The 20,956-nt window shown below is 36.4% G+C and overlaps 1 protein-coding gene and 1 long non-coding RNA gene across 2 annotated transcripts in view; both read right to left on the reverse strand.

Moving 5' to 3' along the window:
* Atf6 (bZIP_ATF6 domain-containing protein ATf6) overlaps nucleotides 1-20,956 on the reverse strand; it is a 309,841-nt gene that overhangs the window by 247,593 nt on the left and 41,292 nt on the right. The gene's annotated exons all lie outside the window — the stretch shown is intronic.
* The window catches only part of LOC110832182 (uncharacterized), a 78,383-nt gene that overhangs the window by 2,494 nt on the left and 54,933 nt on the right, over nucleotides 1-20,956 (reverse strand). Inside the window, exon 2 of the long non-coding RNA XR_015535304.1 lies at nucleotides 1,380-1,457. This is a non-coding gene — a long non-coding RNA (uncharacterized LOC110832182). The remainder of the gene's footprint in view (nucleotides 1-1,379; nucleotides 1,458-20,956) is intronic.

Here is a 20,956-nt window from a genome sequence, read left to right on the forward strand (position 1 = left end):
TGTGTGAGTTTTGCAACTGTTTGATGACACTGAGCAAACTGAAGCGATTACATATCGTCTACTGAGAAACGTAACGATGATGACGAATTTTACGTCGAAAAGTTTATCGGTCGCAGTGTAATGCAAAGTATCATCTTTTCTGTGTCAAAGTATTTTCTGGAGAAACTGAGGAAGAAACATTAACGCTAACTCCTCGAACGTCAGACCTTTTGAATAGCACCTGGCAGTGAAGTACACGCAGTAAGCACCGATCCATAGAGTAATGGTCCGATTAAGGCAGGCGATTATTTTTAAGCGACACGAGTATGAATCTGGCCATTCTGTTCTTTTAAGAGCCGAGGAATAGAATGTATGGGAGTTACCTACGTGCCTACACACGTCGCCATGATCTGAAATTTGGAAATGATAGTAACACAATCGAGTTTAAGCCCTACAGAATGTCGATGAAGCACATTCTGTCAGAGTGCTTCTATTATTTCTTTTGCTGCAAGGAAAGCAACAGTTCTAAACATGTACGACAGCTGGTACGCAACTTCATATAAATCTAAGCCATGGTTGGTGAATATCAATTTTCTAGATGCTGGAACATTGGATATGGGCCAGAAAAATAGTTGTCCCCCTCTATCCAAATCGGCAACAATATATTAGTTTGGTATGTACTGTGGACAATGAAAACACATCGCAGGATGGAACAGAATTGAACGATCGTGATGAACAGGTCACTGGGGTTTCCCGTCAGCTCCAGATGGGGTTGCGGTACACTCCGTGACAAATCACAACTGACAAATTTTTCTGACTTTTGTAGACAGCCACGGCTTTACCTTCAAGGGACGGAACATCAGCTTCATCAAGACTGAAGCATATACGTATAATAGAAATGTATATAAGCCTCTGTACCCCACAGAACTACACCTCTACACACACCAGTTAAGCTGTATTAAACAAGTAGCCTCATCATCCATTCCGTCTTACAAATAGTTTCATATTTGAATATCAGCCTGAAAGTCTTCTAACCTGACATGTTTTGGGCATTTTTCCTATGTCGGCAAATACTAAGAATGTTACGTAAAACAGGATATGACTGCTTGCTTCCATATCCTTCCTGATTAATTATTCTAAAATGCCATTAAGTGCAAATGGACCACTGCTGCATAGATCTTAATGTACCAATAAACTAACAAAGTACTATCCATAGTATTTAACAAAATTTTGTCCTCTATCTCGGTTACTTATGCCCATTTTAACTATGAACAATAACCTGCCTAACAGGGTGAAATATAAATCCGAAATAACTGGCAAATTTAAGCATGTAACCAACTTACGAAACAGTTTATCACACTTATATTTTATTGTACTGAATAACAAAAACAGCGACTTACTTTATTATCAGTGAGCATTCATTACTTCTGTGTTTACCAAAAGTAGACATCGATTTGACACACCAAGCTCCATATTTCCTGAAACGTGACAGGAAGATTAAGAGGTACGTTCCTTGTTAAAAATTAAGTAAGACAAAACAGAAAAAATGTTCCTGAAAAATGTTTTACGTAATAAAATCTTTATCTGGGTAATGCCACAGAAAAGAAAAACTTCATAATACATGAGCAGTTTTAGGATTTCAGTACACTTTCGTTAAGATACACTGGGAAAAAAATATAATTTACTACTGTGTATGGAAGCGATTTTAATTTTTTTTCTGTAAATTCAGTTATCTGTGACTGCTAGGTTCATTTTCACACAGCATTTACACTGAAAAAATTAAGGGCATTAACAGGCCAAGTAAAAAATTATCTTCGATGACATGTAACAATAAATTACACATTTCACTAATTCCCGTCTCATATAAAAGTTATAAAAACAAGCTTACTACTGCGAATAGGAAGGAAAAAGGACTCAAAATGCTACAAAAACTGAAAATGAGAGTGATTATTTTTACACTGTTTTAAAAACTTGCAACGACTAAGGCCTTAATTAATAATTCAATTCAATTAATTTATTTAAGTGCTTGACAACAGCCAGATAAGGCCAATAACAGTCAAGCACTGAACAGCAGTACAGGATGAAATATAATAAAATAATTACATTCATTTCGATAATAACAAAAGTAAAACATTACAAATACGAAATCAAACAAATGAAACTAAATATATAAATGTACCATATTATTATTATTAATAATAATAATTCAATTCTTTATTATCAATGTGCTGTATCAACAGCCAGAAGGCCAGTTACAGATACAGCACAAGACATGAACAAAAGAAGGCAATAATAATTACAGAATGGTAACAACAAATAGATTATCTAGAATTGTATTATTGCAGGTATGATAAAGGCAACAACAACAATAATAATAATAATAATAATAATAATAAGGTAACTTCAGAAAACTGCCATTTTAGGAACTTCATACATCATTCGAAAGACGCTGTTGTAAAATATATAGTCATCCCTCACAATAAAAGTACATAATACATGTAACACATTAAAAAATGTATTTCGGAGATAGCTGCTGCACTGTATACCTCAGGGTCAAGGTTTGTCTCGGGTACATAGAAGTAAATATCCTATAAAATGGCGAACAGGTGGAATAATAATAATACAAATTTCTAATAGAAGGTCACAAGTTATTTTTCATTTTGCCAGTCTATTTTATAGGTCTATAATGACAACTAAGAGTATTTGAATTACTTGGCTGTATAAATAAATACTATCCGTTATGTTTGCCATCGTCTTTCAGTGTTGTGCTGGCCTATGCAAGTACTGGCCTTGCGACGCTCTGATCACTCCTCCAAGCAGTCTTATCACATGTCTAAATAACTATAAAACATCCCGCACGTGAAGGGGAACAAAGTCCTTCAAGGACTGTAGGGCCAAGCGGCAAATAAGTATTATCTGTTGTGTGTGTGTAGACGACATTTACACCGAAAGCTTAAATTATACCATATGCCAAAAAATATTATAATTTTAATATTTAATACATATCTGTTATTTCTGGTTTTCCAATACCAAAATATTTTTTTAAAAAGTAAAAATAATCTGTGTGCATAATTTCTGTATCACGACAAATTGGAGAAAACGAAACGCAAAGACAGTAAGACAGAAAGAAAACGTGTACTGCCTCATACTGTAGCAGCGTACAGACACGAGTAACTTTGAATTGGTACATGGATCGTTCGTTTACCATTCTATGTGGAATTACCACCCCCGTAGCAGAATACAGTACGTCTGTCCATATAAATCAAACGACAAGTGAAAATTATTGTCCACTAAACTGGAGACCTCCCGCCATGCACTATGTCAGACCACGGAACAATACCCCCAGTGTCACAATAAATGTCCATCCTCAGTGACGGGTACAGATATGAGCAGGGAAACAATATTAATAACGAAAAAATAAAAGGAAGAGAGAAAAACATCTGGGAATTCTGGATAAAATTACGTCGGCTACCATGTCGTCACCACAGTTACATTAAATATAATGTTTACTTTTAAGTAACGTCGGGTCTCGCACGTGGAATTTTAAAGACATTAAATTATTAAGGAATGTATTCTATCAATACATCCAATCTTATGGATGGATCGGACGGCAGTAATTACATTCCAAACGAACAGAAAGACAAAACTTATTCCATTAAACGAATAGTTATAAACAAAAGTAACTTGTTATAACACAGTTTATTTATATTTCATTGATTATTTCTTACACGCAGCTCAACAGAAGATTTATGGTTTGTGGGGAAATGTGATCCATGGTCATATGACATAAAAAAGTTTCAAAAATATCTTTAGTGTGCCTACTTTTCAACAGATACTTCCTAAATTGTTAAGTTTTAAATAATCAACATATTTGTTGCAATCCGCATAAATTATATTTGTAAGATCTGTGAAGTTCTGTTCAAGATTGGACAAGGCTAGAAACGATCAAATACGGAGAAAATTACACATGAATTCAACAGAAAATAAAATGAAAGAATACAGAAACAAGTTAGAACATCTGCAAACAATGGATGATGTGATACCAGTAAAACAAGCCTCTCGTTATACACCAAGTGAAAGATGAGGTTTTGGCAGTCCAAGAAGAGGCTGGAATGCTGAAGCCAGAAGAAAAAGATTTGCTAGGCACTGAAGTGACGCTGATGATGATTGACAACGCTGTATTCAGAAAGCAAACCGTCTTAGCTCTTAATGCTTATTCTGTAAGGAAAATTCGGAACGTGATTTGAAGAGGCGGGGTTTCGTGAACACGATGATGAATTTCCGGAATTAATTAAAAGAAGCAATTTTAAGACCAACTGACAAACTATAATCTTTTCAAGAAATACCCCGTACCGTCGGGTTAGTTGTCAGATAAGATTATCATTTATTATACAGATGCAACCATTTAATCATACCTATAACCGCAACTAAAGATCTAATTGCACCAGTTGATACAGTGAATAATGTGTACTCTTGTCATTAATGGTACCGTCTACAATATGAAATACTTAATGCAGCAAGTATGCTACTGGGTGTAATACCATCAGATGTAAGGCTTAATATTGCAATTTGACTTGAAATTAGTTGTGTTAATGACGAGAATTTCAAATCTGGCCCAACACGTTATACCAAGTTAATAAGCGATCAGCGGTTACACTGCAGTACGCTGAGTTTCCAATGTTAAGCTACTTCTACTGCATTTGTAATAATTCCAGCTCACGATCTGAAGGGCTTTTCTTTGTGTCTTTAGGAGACAGAAGTTAATACCCGAGTCGTAGGCTAAATATGTGCATGCAAATACAACTGATTGCGTGTATTAAATAGGATATACTTCTGAAATAGTAACCATTTATATAACCAAACAGTGTAATACAGTTACATTTTCTTCTACTACTGATGCCTGGTAACGAACTCTTTGCTGTAAATAAACGTTTACAAGTATTATTAAGAGATTTCAGAAGTAGCACGGATGTTTAATTTCTTCAACCACCTCAGTCCTTTATTCTCTCACCCAGTTTCAATTTATTCCAGTCTACTTCAGTTTCTTTGGTTATATTCATTCACTATAACGTATTAAATTAATTAATTTAAATATGTAAAAGTAATTAATCTATTCAGTGATGTCACATATCGAAGATACATAATAAGGAATAACCTAAATATGGCTGTCTACTGGATTGATGCGCCATGTAGTATGGTAGAAGTTAACCGAAGTTTCAGAGGTCCATGCTGCCTCCATCATTAGACACAACGCCGTGAGAAACTCAAATCCTACAAGGAATAACCTCTTTGGAAGCAACATATCTCGTTCATGGCATAAGAGAGATTCATAGAGTAGCATCATTGTGTAGAACAATAAAAACCTCACCGCAGTATTAATTTCCTTATAGAATATCCAATAAACTGTTTTGAGGAGTGACATTATTTCCTTGCGTGAATATATGTATTAACATTAGATTAATAAGATGTTGAATCTCTTCTCTTGCATAGCGCTGGATTACCTACAATATATAAAGACCCACAACAGATGCAACAATATTGTTAAATTCTCTGCAAATTAGAAAGAGAGACAATTTTTAGAATCAACGTTTCAAAAAAAATATTAATTTGATGTCTTCATTTCAGAATTCACATTAATGACCACTCAGTGTAGTGAGGAGGTGATTTCCATTTGACCACACGTTTAATCTCCATACACAATTAATTAAAAAATATGTTGAATTTAGTGCTCGGATTCCACATTCAGGGGTGAAAGAGCCAGTAGCAAGGCCCCTTAGGAATATGAGTGACTACACTCATGTCAGATTGAGGTCACTGACAGGTCAGCTTCGTGTCAAAATCAGGACAATATCAGTCCGTGGGCTTCCCGAATAGAGACCTTTGAAATTTTCCAGATCATTCGAAACGCATATATCTGCTGATTTGTAGAAATCTGAGTGGCCATACTCATGTCCGTTTGAGATCACTGGCTGATCAGCTTTATGTCAACGTCACGAAAAAATCCGTCCATGGGTTTCCCGAATGGAGGCCTCTGAAATTTTCAAGGTCACGCGAAAGACATTTTAAGTGACTCAAATACAATTTTAACGATATGAAAACTGCCTCTGTAAAGCTGCCACCCGAGTCCTACAAGTCTTCCTTTTTCAGACGTACATCTGTAGTGGCTCTAACGACATATTTGAAGGATGGTAGTGCGGTCGATTATTACATATTCAATGTACCTTTAATAATAGCATTTTTGAAGGCACTAACCATTGTCGTTTATTCTCAGTAGACTTTTATCAAAAAATTCTTAATTCCTTCCTTGTTAATAAATTGTTAAGAAATTCCTTCTTTAATGTTGTCGATTTCAGGTAAATGTTAAAGGCAAACTATAGCAATAATATAACGAGAGTAGGCAATTCCGATACACCCAAGTACAGGCGCGAAGCCCACCGTCCTCGTCTTCTACGCCTACCGACTACGTTGAACGGTAATAGGTAGCACACTGCAAAATTTTTTTATGTTGTAGCATTTATGTTAATTTATTTGCTTAAGAAATTTATTGGTGCAATACAGCATACTTCCGTTTATCCGGCGTACGATAAACTGGAGTCTATCTGGTTTAAACGACAATTAAAAATTAAGTTACATAATCTGTTCTAAACTTTTAAACATAAAGGAATAAATACAACACTGGCGTATTATTTAAAGTTATAATAAATTGTTGCCATAACTTGAAGTTAAAAATAATAGAAAGTTCTTCCTATCCCTTGGAATCGTTTTTTAAATAGTTAATATGAACAGTATTAAACTTTATAGAATTCTTTGTGTTATTTGTAAATATTCAAAGAAAAAAAGAATGAAGCAATGCGCGTCTGGAAATAAACTTACGTATTTATTACACTTGCGTGTGTGTGTGTGTGTTTTCATTTTTGCCAATTATCTGGCGTCTCGATTATCTGAGGGAAATATTTCCCAGTCAACTATGATAATTGAAGTATACTAAAGATAGCACACTGTACAAAGTTTGAGAAAGCCTTTACTTGAGTTTTCTTGAATATTCAGCACACCGAAACAAGCGACAAAATTTTTAGAACTTCACTGGGTCCAGGCCAACTCTGGGGCCCACCCAGCCTACAATCCAATGGGTACCCGGATCCTTTCCATGGGGTATAGCACGGCCGGGGCGTGATGCTGACCACTTACCCTCATCAAGAGCCGGTAAGAGTAGGAGCTAGACCTCCACTCTCCCCAAACGACCTACATGGCGTGTAGCGGGACAGCTTTACTTTACCTTACTTTACTTTACCATATGCCATATGTCCACTTTTATTACGATCAACACCCTCTCAGAAGGTTTGTATTTCATGTAAAACAGAAGCAAGAACTGACGGATACATATAAAAATTAAACTTTTCCCATAACTTTTTAATGTTGATGCCCCATTTATCACTGAAATTCTAACAGTGGTTTTCGCTGCTGAAACATGATGGCAGACAGACAGAAACTACTCCAGTTACGTACTTTGTGTAAGGAATGCCTAGAAACAAATATATGCATATATCATTCGCAATACCTTCAGGCCCTGACGTAGATAAACAAATTGAGGAGTATTCTACTTTTCCGGGTTACCGGAAACAACGTACTCAGCTGCACGCAACAATCTGAGAGACGTCATTTATTCTGAGCCGCTAATATGAACAGCTGTCACTAGCACCGACGGTAGAGGAAAGGCATGTTCAGGGATATACATGCTTTACGTAGCCACATAACGCACATTTTAGCATTGGAAAAGTTTAATTTAATTACGCCGATGTTTTATTTTCAAATAAACGGTATTTCTTAAACCTTACAAGTATTAAATAATATGTAATGACACGCCCGAGGATAGTCTTGAAAGTTTTCAGGATAGAAACCTCACTGGATCAATAATTATCCAGGATTTTCACTAATTACATATTGGTAATTATTAGGATAGAATTACATGAAAGTTAGAAATGAGTAATCTGACAAAACTATTGCCCAAAATTTCCTATTTGACTATATTTATCAGGCGTTTTCTCACGTAAACTTCATCCAACAGCTGGCTTTTATGTTCGGTTTGCTTAATCTTCAAAAACTATTACCTTAGAATTTTTGTTACATTATTTTATGACTTTCTCAAGTACCTGCTCCTCTTAGAAATTCACACAAAACTTGCTGGTACGGTTGTTTGCAGTAAGTGGAATTCACTTACCCAGTGTTATGAAGACTAAACAGTTTCACAAAATTCGTTCATCTAGCGTATATAACACTGATTTCTTTTTCTGGTGACGGCCAGAGAAAGAAAATAAACCTATCAAATAGGGCATATAAGAAAGAATCACATACCCAAAGGCCTATTAGAGGGCATTGCACACGATCCTTAAACACACAGGCTTAACAAAATGCCATGTTCTGTCTTCATGAACTATATACAATTCCTTTTCCACCATTATCCTGAGAGATATATCAACGTTAACACGGAGAAGTATGCTAGAAGCTACACAAGTATCCCATTTTCTCTCATACGCCTTTGAGAGGGGTCAGTGTCTTTTACGACTTCACTTCACCCCATCATAACATTACGGCAAGAAACGTGAAGTCACATGCGTCCCCCGTTCTACCCCTGATGCGCTGGTGAATGTGTGGATAGAAACACGCGTGACATGGAAACGTTTGTTTTGCACCTCCCCCCCCCCCCCCCCCTTGGCAGCAGTTGATGGAAACCGTGCTACACGGACACAATGCCACGGGCAGATGGGTCCCCTGGGACTACGTCGATATAAATGATACCCATTTCAAACACATTTGTCGCTGCTACATATATATATTCTTAGCGATTTCTAACAAACCTCATCGTCATATTTACAGCAAAGTATGTTTGTTGAATTGCTCAGTTTACTTCTTTCTTTGAACTACATATTTTTTCACGGACCACAATGTATCGTGTATTTTGGTATCGAGCTCTATTACTCTGTTTCTAAATTCTGTAGTATTGATATCATGACTGGAACTGAATTTGCATAAAATCTTAAGTTTAATCAATCTAAATAAAACTCAGAACTTACAAAATATTATGGTGTGATGGTTATCTTCCGCGTTTTATATTCTGTGTGTATCAGTTTGGAACTCTCCCAGGTATTAGCTTCATTTTGATTTAAACGATGTTTTCCTACACTGCACGGAGCGCAAATTCAAAATTATGTAAGGCAGATGCCCCGCCAATCCCAATACCGTGATTTGATGATGATTATAACCGACTGACAGGAATGTGATTAAGAAGGAAGCAGAGAAGATATTGAAATACAGAGAATGTGGAAAGTAAAAGCAAAAATAATTCCAGTAGTTATAGGGGCAACAGGAACTGTCTCCAGGTCGCTCAGGAAATATTTGTCCAACATCCCGGGCGAACACGACGTCAGGGAACTTCAGAAAACTGCCATTTTGGGAACTTCATACATCATCCGAAAGACGCTTTCATAAAATAAAATTATATAATACATGTAATACATATTAAAAACAAAATGTATCCCGGAAATAGCTGCTGCCCTATGTACCTTAGGGACAAGGTCTGTCTCGGGTACACAGAAGTACATACCCCATAAAGTGGCGAAGAGATGGGATAATAATAATAATAATAATAACGACAACATGGTGAACAATCCCAGTTCCACATTTCATATCACTTTTCAGTTTCTTAGAATATTTCAATCAGTATGTCCAAGCCCGCCCGAGACCCTGCGTGGCATTTCGTAACACGTTGTTTTTTTTAGGGCAGGGAGTTGTTAGTACAACGTTCAAGCACAAAGCTGCAGGGCCACCACTGTTCGTCTGTACTCTACTCCTTCCCTCCATGTCTGCAGGCTTCCTCCTACATTCAATACCTGAGGACGCACCATGTCTTGACGACAAGCGATCCACTTAGCATGGACCATCTACAAATCATTCGTAGTCGAGAAGACTATTTCTGTAAGATTTGAGGTCTTCACAGCGGTGAGTATGAAGATTTCTGTCTTCTGGGTTGTTGCGCTGTGTAGTCTGGTCGATGTTAACCAACGTTTCAGAGGTCATACTGCCTCCGTCATCAGGGCGATGAATGTTCAGAATGTTTCAGAATGTTCATCGCCCTGATGATGGAGGCAGTACGACCTCTGAAACGTTGGTAAACATCGACCAAACTACACAGCGCAACAACCCAGAAGACAGAAATCTTCAAGACTATTTCTGTTTAGGAAGCTTATATCATGTGGTACATTACAGAGAAATTCTGACTTGTTTAAACATACAAGGCCCACTACATCAAATCACTATTCCTCATTACGATAACGTATTCATTCGCAGAAAAGCTACAATATGGAGAGAAACAGAGATCTTGCATCTGAGTTCTTCAATCTTACCAAATATTAAATACTATGAGGATTATGATTTAAAACTCACGGATTATAAAGTGTGAATAAAAATACGCAGGAAAGTCTGTACAAGTTTCTAAGCCTTCCGCCAAAAATCCTAAAATAATTTATAAAATACAACCAATGTTACGCTCTACATATTAACTTCTATGCCTGCGCTTGTTCTCCGAAGGGAGAAAATAAAGACAAAAGCGGAAGATGGATGATAGAAAAGTAAAATTCTTCTTGTACTTTTTTTATGATTGTTCAAAATATGCTTCATATATCTGTGTAAATACCTCTAGGTTATTCGACGATATGTTGTATTTTCTGAGATAAAGAGATTTATTTAGGAAACAGACGCAGAAAAAAAGATGGCCTCGTTTACCTTTTGTATGGTTATAGCTTTTGACTTTCAGAAATCAAATTAAAGTGCTGGATGGAGTTTTAGTAGAAGCTGAGAGCTACGTAAGGTTATAGAACAGTGATCCTATTTTGGTTGTGACGCAGACACGTTGGAGAGGAATTAACAGAGAAGTTTAGAACTTCCGGTAAAAGTAAAACAATTTTTCTTTGCCGGAAGTTGAAGTACTTCTACAGAATTCCTTGGTTCATACGACTTTTGCAGACAGATTCATCTACGGTAAAATCAGCAAACTTCGAGGGATTTCTTTTGTGGTACGTTTTCCTGCTGACAGGATTTAAAATAAGATAGATTACAAAACAAAACGTAATTAAAATTAACTGTAGTGAGTGCTGTTAAGTGTGTGTATACCCAAATTTATTTACAACGGAATCACTAATTTTTGGGAAACGTGTATGAAAGTTTTTATATTGTACTAAAATATGATTTAGAATCTAGATAAATTACATTTTAAACTTCAGAATATAAAGAACGAAAGCGCCACTTTCAAGCAACGATTGCTGAAAACGTTTATAGTACCATGCAATTAGTTAATATCTTCTGAATCAGGAACCCTTCTACTCTCTGTGTCAGTCCCTAAGTTACTATGAAATACTCTCTTACAATGCTTTTTTATATTTAATAAGCAAATTGTAGTCCACTCTTTATAAGCTTCAAAAAGTTTTTATTTGGAACAGTGCAGACAGTAGTTTTCTTCAGATATAACAGTACACTGCTTTAATTTTTTTTATAATTTCCTTTCAGTTCTTGTCCTTCGTTTTTCGCCCTCTTCCACTACATTTATCAGCGCCACCAATTCAAACTCTGAGTCACTTCCTGCCCTATATAGGGCTTCCAAACACGTCCAAACATTTTACATGTCCACCCTGAAGAATATTACTTTTTCTGAAATTCATAACGAGATAATAATTGTCTATTTCTTTAAAATATGTTTTTCCTGGTTAGTAAATTTACAATTTGATTCAAGGTGCTGGGTTCACTTTTAATTGACAAATATGAGTGAAGTGTTTAAACCACGTACTGCATCATACTAAAATTATCCACCAAAGTTCTACTCGAGTTACTAATCGCAAATTAACCATTAACGTCAATATGTTGCTGTTTTTTTCGCTGAAGCTCAGCATTTGTTATGTACCATGGAATAACTATTACAACAGTTATGTAACCGCTGCAAACTCAAAAATACTGTCTCAACTGTTAGGGGGTTTGTAAAACATTAAACGTTAAATAAGTGGTTCATAAAAATGATCGCATAAAGCACAATAATGGACAATGCGTATGATGTACAATAGATTATTAAAAAGTCAATATAATTTATGCTATTTAGTAATTTCTAATTAAGAACTGAGGAATTAATCATGTATTTAATAATTAGTATATATAACCTTGCGTATTGTACTGATTAAAATATGTAATTTCAAGATATTACGTATCTCACTTTTTTCACTGAACTTCTTGTATGATTATTATCATATTTATCTCCACCTGAGCTATCTTTCCAAGCCTGCTAATTATTGCTACTAATTATTTACAGATGTATCAACTAAAGAGGTCATGCGAAATCGAATTGCAACGGGAATGTTGATGGGCAGTGACCTGGAACTGAATCTGAAAGAAGGGATCATCGATTATTCCGCTGCATATTCAAAGCATTCCTGTATCAGACTTGGGGAAGCCACACTGAAAGATAGCCCAGGAATAAAGATAGAACTACTGAAGGATTTATGCGTGGCAATCGACTCATGTTCTCTTTGAAATTTTGCCCACCGCACTGACGTCCATGTGCATATACTGAAGATGCAAATCGATAGTCTAAAATCCTGTTGGTCAGTAACGGATTTGTAGTTTCCTTTGTCGTCATCGTCGCCGTCACAGTCATATCATAAACAACAAACCTCTTGGTGTGGCTCTTGAAGGTCAATTTCGATTGCATTCCTTATCATTACATCGTTTATTTCTTTTCCACTAAGATTTATTCAGAAAAAATATATAATGCTATATTTGTTTGTTGATGTCCTGTGGTTTTTTAACGCAACTCTTACAATTCTATTAACAGCTGTAAATTTGGACTGATGTTTATTTGAATTTTTTTTGCACAAAATACCAAGTACTGACCACAAAAGTGAGTTAACAAGATACGGGGTGCGACAATTGCATATAATGTATCATACACCACATCTCTCCTCAACACTTCGCCTTTCTCAAGTATCTTTCAACATACCCCCTTTTGGACCCACTGAACAATGTACTCCACCTTTATTCCTCCTATATCTTCAACAGGCCTATTTAATCCGCCTTACAACAGTTCCTTATCTTTCGTGTTGTCTCTGTATCTTGGCGGGAATTACACAGATAATTTCTAGTCTTGTGGGCAAGGCTGAAAGCCAATGGGAGCGATGTAGCTGTGCTAGGCAAATTTTCGACGTTGTAGTACTTACAAATGTAATTAAGCTCTACCAGTGAATTCAAATTATACCCTGTGACCTACGTGTTGTAAATTTAAACTGTAGAGTCAAATTGCTAATTTTAATGCTGACTCGGCAATTGTAATCCAAGATGCAAGAAATATATTGCTGCTGTAGTGTGGTTTGTGAAGTCTATTTAGGAACGATTGGCGTTTTAATTCAATAAGGAAAATAACTGAGACTCATACGGTGTATGAAATTGATTAGACAGACTAGGCTAACAGTTTGAAAATTAACGTTTTATGTTCAGGAGTCATAAATTTGAAGGAAAAAAAGTCCGAGTCATATTTAGATCCCTCTCCGTAAATAACGAATAAATGAAGGTGTGTACGTGTGTGCAATTATTTAACCAACTCAGTGATATTCACATTCGGTATAAACGTGTTGATAAACGAGACCGCCACTCTGTATGATTTCAGAACTATATGAGAACAACATAAGATCCAAAACAATATGGCCTCTGATAATATCATCTCCATAGCCTATACACCACCTAGTGCGTCAGTTAACCAGAAAAGAAGCTCCTGCGACCATACACAGGCGGCAGAGACATAGTGAAATTGAAAGAAATTCCACTGTCTTACTACAGAGTAAAGTCAAGTGAATTAATTACAGGTGAACATGGGAGAAATGTAAGTAACATATGTTAATTTCATTTCAGGGCCAGCCTCTTAATTTTGTGTTTATTATTGGATTATTTCATGAATAAACCGTTTTATATACAGTGAAAATAAGTCTATCTCTAACGTCCTTATTATCAAGTCATAAAGTTGACGGCTACTATGTATTCAGTTAGCCTTGCCGGGAATACACTGAAGAACAATTTCCGAGCAGCCTATCTGAGGAAGATTCCTCTAAAATAAATACGATCGACCGTATCACTTTTATCTATCGATACCACACTGATATTCTCCTTAGAAATTAAAATTTCGCGAGGAACTAAGAATATTACGAAAAACCAAACAGTTTGAGCATATTTGTGCTGTTTACTTAAGAGATAAATTTACAAAAGCAATATAAAATTAGGCATATAGTTAAATGAAACGTAAATTTAAGTTTTGAGTACAAACACGTAATTCACACAGTTCTGGGATGAAAATAAACTTCAAAATTTTTTCTGGAATAACACTGGTGACAGAAACAATTAACAGTACAAAGAAAGAATTGTGCTGTATAATATGTTCGGTTGTATTGTATCAAATACAATATTCGTGGTTTTGCTCAGCTACTCAAAACAAATGCGGTTATAGCATCCGAAATTATGGCATGAATGCCATTATAATTCAATAATCAGCCTACCATCTGAAGACACACTGTTAGCTACAAATACAAGGTTAAATAAACCGCACGTATATAGACCATACGGTTTAATTTGGATTATACTGGCTATAGGAATGAATCTAATGCAGACTCAAGATTAACTGCTCTGAAAATAAGTATGAAGTGTTTTAAAATATGTTCTTTGGTAATACAATATCGATTTTGACGTTGAATTAAAGCTAACTCCATAGAACAGAATCCTTGAGATGCCCTTCGGCTCGTGTGGAAATTTCTATCCCTTTATGGAATGCGAAGGTTTATTACAGCATTCACAAGAGCCCGCCACCAAACCACGTTTTCGGCCAGATATCCGAAACATGATTTCGATAAGTAATTAGATTCATTTAAAAAAAAACAGGAGGCTGCAAATATTTTACGTTAAACCACAAACAGTTTCAAACAAAAGCGATGGAAATTCACATATTTGGAAACTAAAATATTTGTATCATGGGCGGGCCAATTTATAAGTACAAGTCCCAAGATTTTTATTATCATAATTACTGTTAACACAACAAACGTATCCCTTGACATCTGGTATATAAGTAATGAATCGTTTTAAAGAGTAATCTCCTTAATGTTTATTTAGGAACAGAAGGATGGACATTATTTCTAGATTCCTCGTCGCAGCGGAGAGTCTGTGTAAGACATTCATGGGGTCTGCGACATCGTCATTAATTTAAACACACTGTTAACCAAGACAAATACGCTGGTGCATGTGGACTCATGAAATGTTAAACCCACAGGCTCTCGAGACAACAATCTATTGTGAATTACATGTCATAACTCAAACAGTAGAAAATTGTTAATTAAGACACAGCGGGCGATGGAGTTTATTATTCACATTTTTATCTCTGTCTTAGAATATGTGTCTGGAGAAAACCCTGTAGAACCACATGAAGAAAACAACAAAACTGCGTTTATAACGAATTTAGAATATTAACGGGAACACACTTAAAAGAGGAAAAATGATAAATAAACAAAGAATATATAAAATTCTTAATTACAAAATAAATATAAGAAGTCAGAATGAAGATAAATATTAAATAATGGATGGGATGGACGGTGCATGCCGAAAAAACACAACAAATGAACAGAGTTTTACGCCGAAAACCTAAAGAGAAGAGGCCACTTGGGAGACTTAGGTTCCAACAGAAGACTAATATTAAAACGAATATTAAACAAATAGAATGACTAGATTCATTTATCTCAGGACAGAGAACAGTGGCGGGCTCTTGTAAACATGGTAATGAACCATCGGATTCCGTAAAACCTGTGGACGTTCTTGACTAGTTGAATGAGTGTTGGCTCCTCATGAAGGAGTCTGTTCCAACAGCTAGAAGGCGGAATAAAGCGAGAAGCAAAGGAACAGGATTAAAGACGGGCAAAGCAGAACTTCGCAGGTATTCAACACAGATTTCGGCCGCAGGAGGTTCTAATGTCAGTGGTGCTTGTTTAATATATCAAAGTCTCTCCAGTGAAATCCCCTGGATAATATACTAAAGTTACGGGTTTTTACTTAAAGTTACATCTCCTTATTTCATAAAAGTTACTAATAATTTCTGTTTCTTTGTAACAGAAGCTCCATATTAATTAGTCCATAGTTCAATTATCACGAAATGGGCTTTATACACATACAATAATACGTAATAAACTAGAACTGAGAAATAAAATATATCATACAAACCACCAGCCCAGGGACTGGAGAAACATAGAATAATATTAACTGGTTTTAGCTAGTCCTTCCAAGAAAATGCCAGCGAAGAACAATGAAACGGGATACTAAATTCATCGTTGGCAACAATCACCAGGTTTCAGCTGAAACTACATAAGGTCTGCACTTAAAATAGAGGCATTACTTAAGAACTTAATGAATTGTTAAGTTATGGTAAATATTAAATTAGGTTTAGTGAATTGATTCAATTTTGGCTTTAAAATTCCGCATTCATTCCTATGAGAATTCTGACAATAAATACACAAATAAGAAAATAAATGTCTCACAAAGCTACAGTTTGTTTAATTTCTCTCAGTTTGTTTTCTAACATTTGACATAGTAAAGTAATAATTCATACAAAAAATTTTCTTGTTAGGTCCGATCCTGTTAGAATCCTACCCGTCCTCTTCTAAGAGGGTGGACTGGCGGGGTAAAAAATACCCTTGTACAGCACAGTATCTCTTGTGGGAGACCAGAGGACTTAATTTGGTTTTAACGGACCTGAAAAATTACGTAGTTTAGGTCCCCAATTTTATTCTAACTTGTGTTTTATGGGTGTCGAGACCAACTGCACTATCCCAAGGGACGGCCCGGAATAATACGTTCCAGTTTCGTCCCACAAGAAACCAGCAAACTTCCGTTTGCTGCTCCTTCCAACGTGAGATTCCATGTCGCTTGTAGCGTCTGTCTTCTATGAGCTGGAACATCCGACAGAACGGACACTTGTCTGGCGCACGAGTGGCTGTTTCAAGTACTAGTCTACACAAAATGAAAGTTATTAAAAAGATAACACTTTTTACTAGAAGCTTAACAGAGCACACGTAAAAATCATAGCAACCCAAGACCATGTGTTCCGTTACTTAAAAGCACTGCATACATAAGACATTCTTACATGAATCTCTCAACTTCGGGAACTTTATATATACATACACATGCCACATCTGCGATATTTGGTTACCACATAACTACAAAACTGGTGATTTTGAGATTAGTACGAGTGTTAACTGAATCTCAGGCGGTTTTTTGTTACGTCAATATCTGATAAGTCTATCTCATAATAGAATTGCTACCATTAGAATGGTCTATACCAGGGGTGAGGAACCTGCGGCCTTAAGGCCACATGTGGCCTTCTAGGTCCTTAAGTTCGGCCTTTTGACTGAATCTAAATTTTACAGAACAGATACTTTTATTTTTATTAATACATTTTTCAAGATGCCCTTAAGGTCACAAATGACAGATACCTATCTAGAGGATCAACTGAAAGTGCGGACCTCCATGCTGCAACCACACATTCAAATGCTTTCAAACAAAAAGCAGACACAACAAAGTCATTAAAAGATCAGTTAACTTTAAAATTAACAAACAGTTTTCATTTTTTGTTGTTGAAATTATTAAGTACATAGTAGTTAAATTTTACAAAATAATGTACATTTTTAAGTATATCTAATTGAAGTTTCTTGAATGCGACCTTATTTGATTACAGCAAAATTAATGCGGCCTTCCAACATGAAAAGGTTCCCCATCCCTGGTCTATACCTTACAATTACAGAAATGATGCGAGCACTGCAACTTTAAAATACATGTAAAGCTGTGATTTTAGATTTGTAATGTTTCGACCAAATACCACAGACATTTTCAAGCAGTTTGTCGTGTACTCCTCCATTTAGTATGACTCCAGCCAGCTCCTTCTGTCTCTCTCTTCCTCATCCCACGGCTCTTGGGTTCGTTATCCACCCAACCCCTTTCTCTTCGTGGCTAACTTGGATAGGGTTAACGTTGATTAAAGCGGTGGTCGTTGAGGGAGAGAGAATGGGCAGAGAGGCTGGAGCAGGAGAGTGCGGGGGTGCGGGTGGAGGTATTGTCACACGGCTTCCTTTTGGCTCGAGTCTGCTTGTAATGAACTCTGGCTCTACAGCAGCGACTTCTTGCAGCATATGGAAATACCGGACAGATCTGCTGATAGCAAGAACTGCGGCGCTCAGATACGTACAAACAAAAGCGTGAGTGCACGCAGACACAGCGCAAAGATCACGCTCAGTGCTGTCTTTAAGTTGCTTCTTCGGAACCATTTATCGAGCCACATGTGTCTTAAGATGATTTCAGTCTTCTGGGTTGTTGCGCTGTGTAGTCTGGTCGATGTTTATCAACGTTTCAGAGGTCATGCTGCCTCCGTCATCATTAACGGGTTATATCAACAATAACGTGTTGAGAATTATCCGGCTGGAAATCCGGTTGGGGTAACCCGTCACACAAACGCCGATTCTTCGTGGCTTTCCCCATCCCTTCAAGGCAAATTTTGTAAGAGACATAGGAGAAATCGGTTTTCCTCAGAATTATTTCTAATTCACGACACGCAGTTATCTTATGACGCCATTTTAAAAAGTACAACACAGCATTTTATACTGTATCGCCAATTAATGAAGAAGCATGTTAGTAAATATATATGCTGGACATGGCCCATATTTAACCGATTTTAGTTATATCTACAGTTAACATAACTTCGGTATTTATTTTTGCTTGAGCTGTGAACGGGTTTGAATGAGGGACTTCATGAATACTAATGCACAATGTTAACAACCAGACCGCAGTTGTACCCTGAACTGCTCTTTATATTTCGTAGGTCTATTAAATATAGTTTGAAAACTAGCTACTAAAGAGACTAATTTACAAAATACTCGATTGCCTTTGGTACATTCGGTTAGCGCTGCTTTATTGTTCCATACATTTCGATTCTGATGTCCATTTCTCAAAGCTGAACGTGCACATGAAAGCCAAAGTATCCATTTGAATAATTTCTCAATACAATGGTTACAGCTTGGAACTGTACTCCAGTGCTCTCTATTGTAACTAAAGTTGAATCAAACATGTCTACACAGAGTCGCAGCTTTGTTTCATGAAACGAAAGAACATCTGACCTGCATAACATGAGTATCTACAAAACAGGTCTTCATAAAAGCAGATAACTTCAAATATGGAATACAGACACTCTTTACAAAATACCTACATTTATTCATTTGCTTACTAAAACGGGTAACATATGCAAAAGGCTACTGAGTAAAAGGGCGTGATCAAAAGCCTTCAAGGAGACCAACATTAATCAATCTTCTCGGGCAAAAGCCGTGTCAGATACAACCCGAGAAGACTGTATTAACTGTATCATAAATTAGATTTTCGCGAATATAAAAATTATTGTCTTCTGGGTTGTCGCGTAATCTGGTAGAATTTTACAGACATTTCGGACGTGCTTGCTGCCTCCATCATCAAGGCGATCTTGAAATTTGTTAATCATATTTTAAAGCATTTTATAGTTTGGGGTCTAGAATATTTTTATTCAGAACAAGAAAGCCACAGACTAAAGGGTTTAGTAATCACATTTCTACAGTGTCAGCCTTTAAATATTTATCCACGGTGATTCTCGACTTCCTGTAATAAAAGTAGAAATATATACTCAAATTAATAGCTGCCGTCAGTTTTTGCATCTCACTAAATGTCTAAACAAGTTTGTATAAGACTGAGTAGGCCTTCATTATGTCTTATCACTCACTTTATTCATGTAAATATATATAAGAAATAAATGGGTTGCATAAATCCGGTCTGGTAAATCATACACAAAGTTAGTACGCACCAAACAATTTAGAGCTTAAGTGTGGGTAACAAAAATGTAATGTAATGAATATAATTTAATGTGGTGTAGTGTAATGTAATGAACGTATCGTTTTAAGCAAGACAATGTAATTCTGTAAGAAAATTGCAACGATCGGTTTAAGTATCAAGACAAATCAGAATCTGCAAACAGCTTGCATGGGAGAAGTTAAATGTCTAAAAAAAATGTTAAATGAAAAATCTTGGCGAAAATGGATATCCCATTAATTATCTTAGAGAAACATGATATGAATGTATCAACTACTGAAGACAGAGACAAATGGTTGGCTTTAGTGAACACTGTAGTGAATCTTCGGTTCTACATAAACAGAGGGAAAATGTTGATCAGCGTAGTAACCAACGTCTTATTACGAAACCCAGTCTCACTTGATTATTTTATTATTTTAAGCAAACTGGATTACGAAACAATTAGTAAAAAATGCGAATTACTCAGTCACGTTTCGCGGTGTATCTATATTTTCAGGTATGGCACGCTGTATGAGAACGGGGCAAAAAATTGACCCGACGACATCTTGGGATATTCCAGAGTATACATGTCAATGCAAAGTTTGATACCACGCCACTTTGAGAAACTGAGCCCTTACAACGGCCGTAGCTATCCGCTACTTTAATCCCACTGTGAATAATGCGAAGGGAAGTCTGCATTTACAAAGCAGCTGATGAGAAGTGTTCACGGCAAAGTTGCAAACTACAGACGTGACGTGACCCACACTGACCTTCCCGATACATCATACTCTCTGATTAGGACTACGCAATAAAGGCGTCTCCGATAATACAGCAGTAAATAATAACAGCTCTGTTCCGAGAGTGGATCTACTGACAAAGCATAACTTGATTTGCACGGCTCTCATCTGTAGATTATTGAGAAACAATAAAGACAAGTTACAAGCAAAATACAAATGGATTATCTTTCGTTTCCAGGGTTCGTTTATTCATATTGATAAGAGACAGACAGACTTTTACGTTATTTGTAAAGCATGCACATGGCGGTCTTGTCCCCAAA

Source organism: Zootermopsis nevadensis, unplaced genomic scaffold (assembly GCF_977971745.1).
Source record: "Zootermopsis nevadensis isolate Lab colony 2312 unplaced genomic scaffold, Znev_1.0 Znev_ptg000002l, whole genome shotgun sequence".
NCBI classification, from domain to species: Eukaryota; Metazoa; Arthropoda; class Insecta; order Blattodea; family Termopsidae; genus Zootermopsis; species Zootermopsis nevadensis.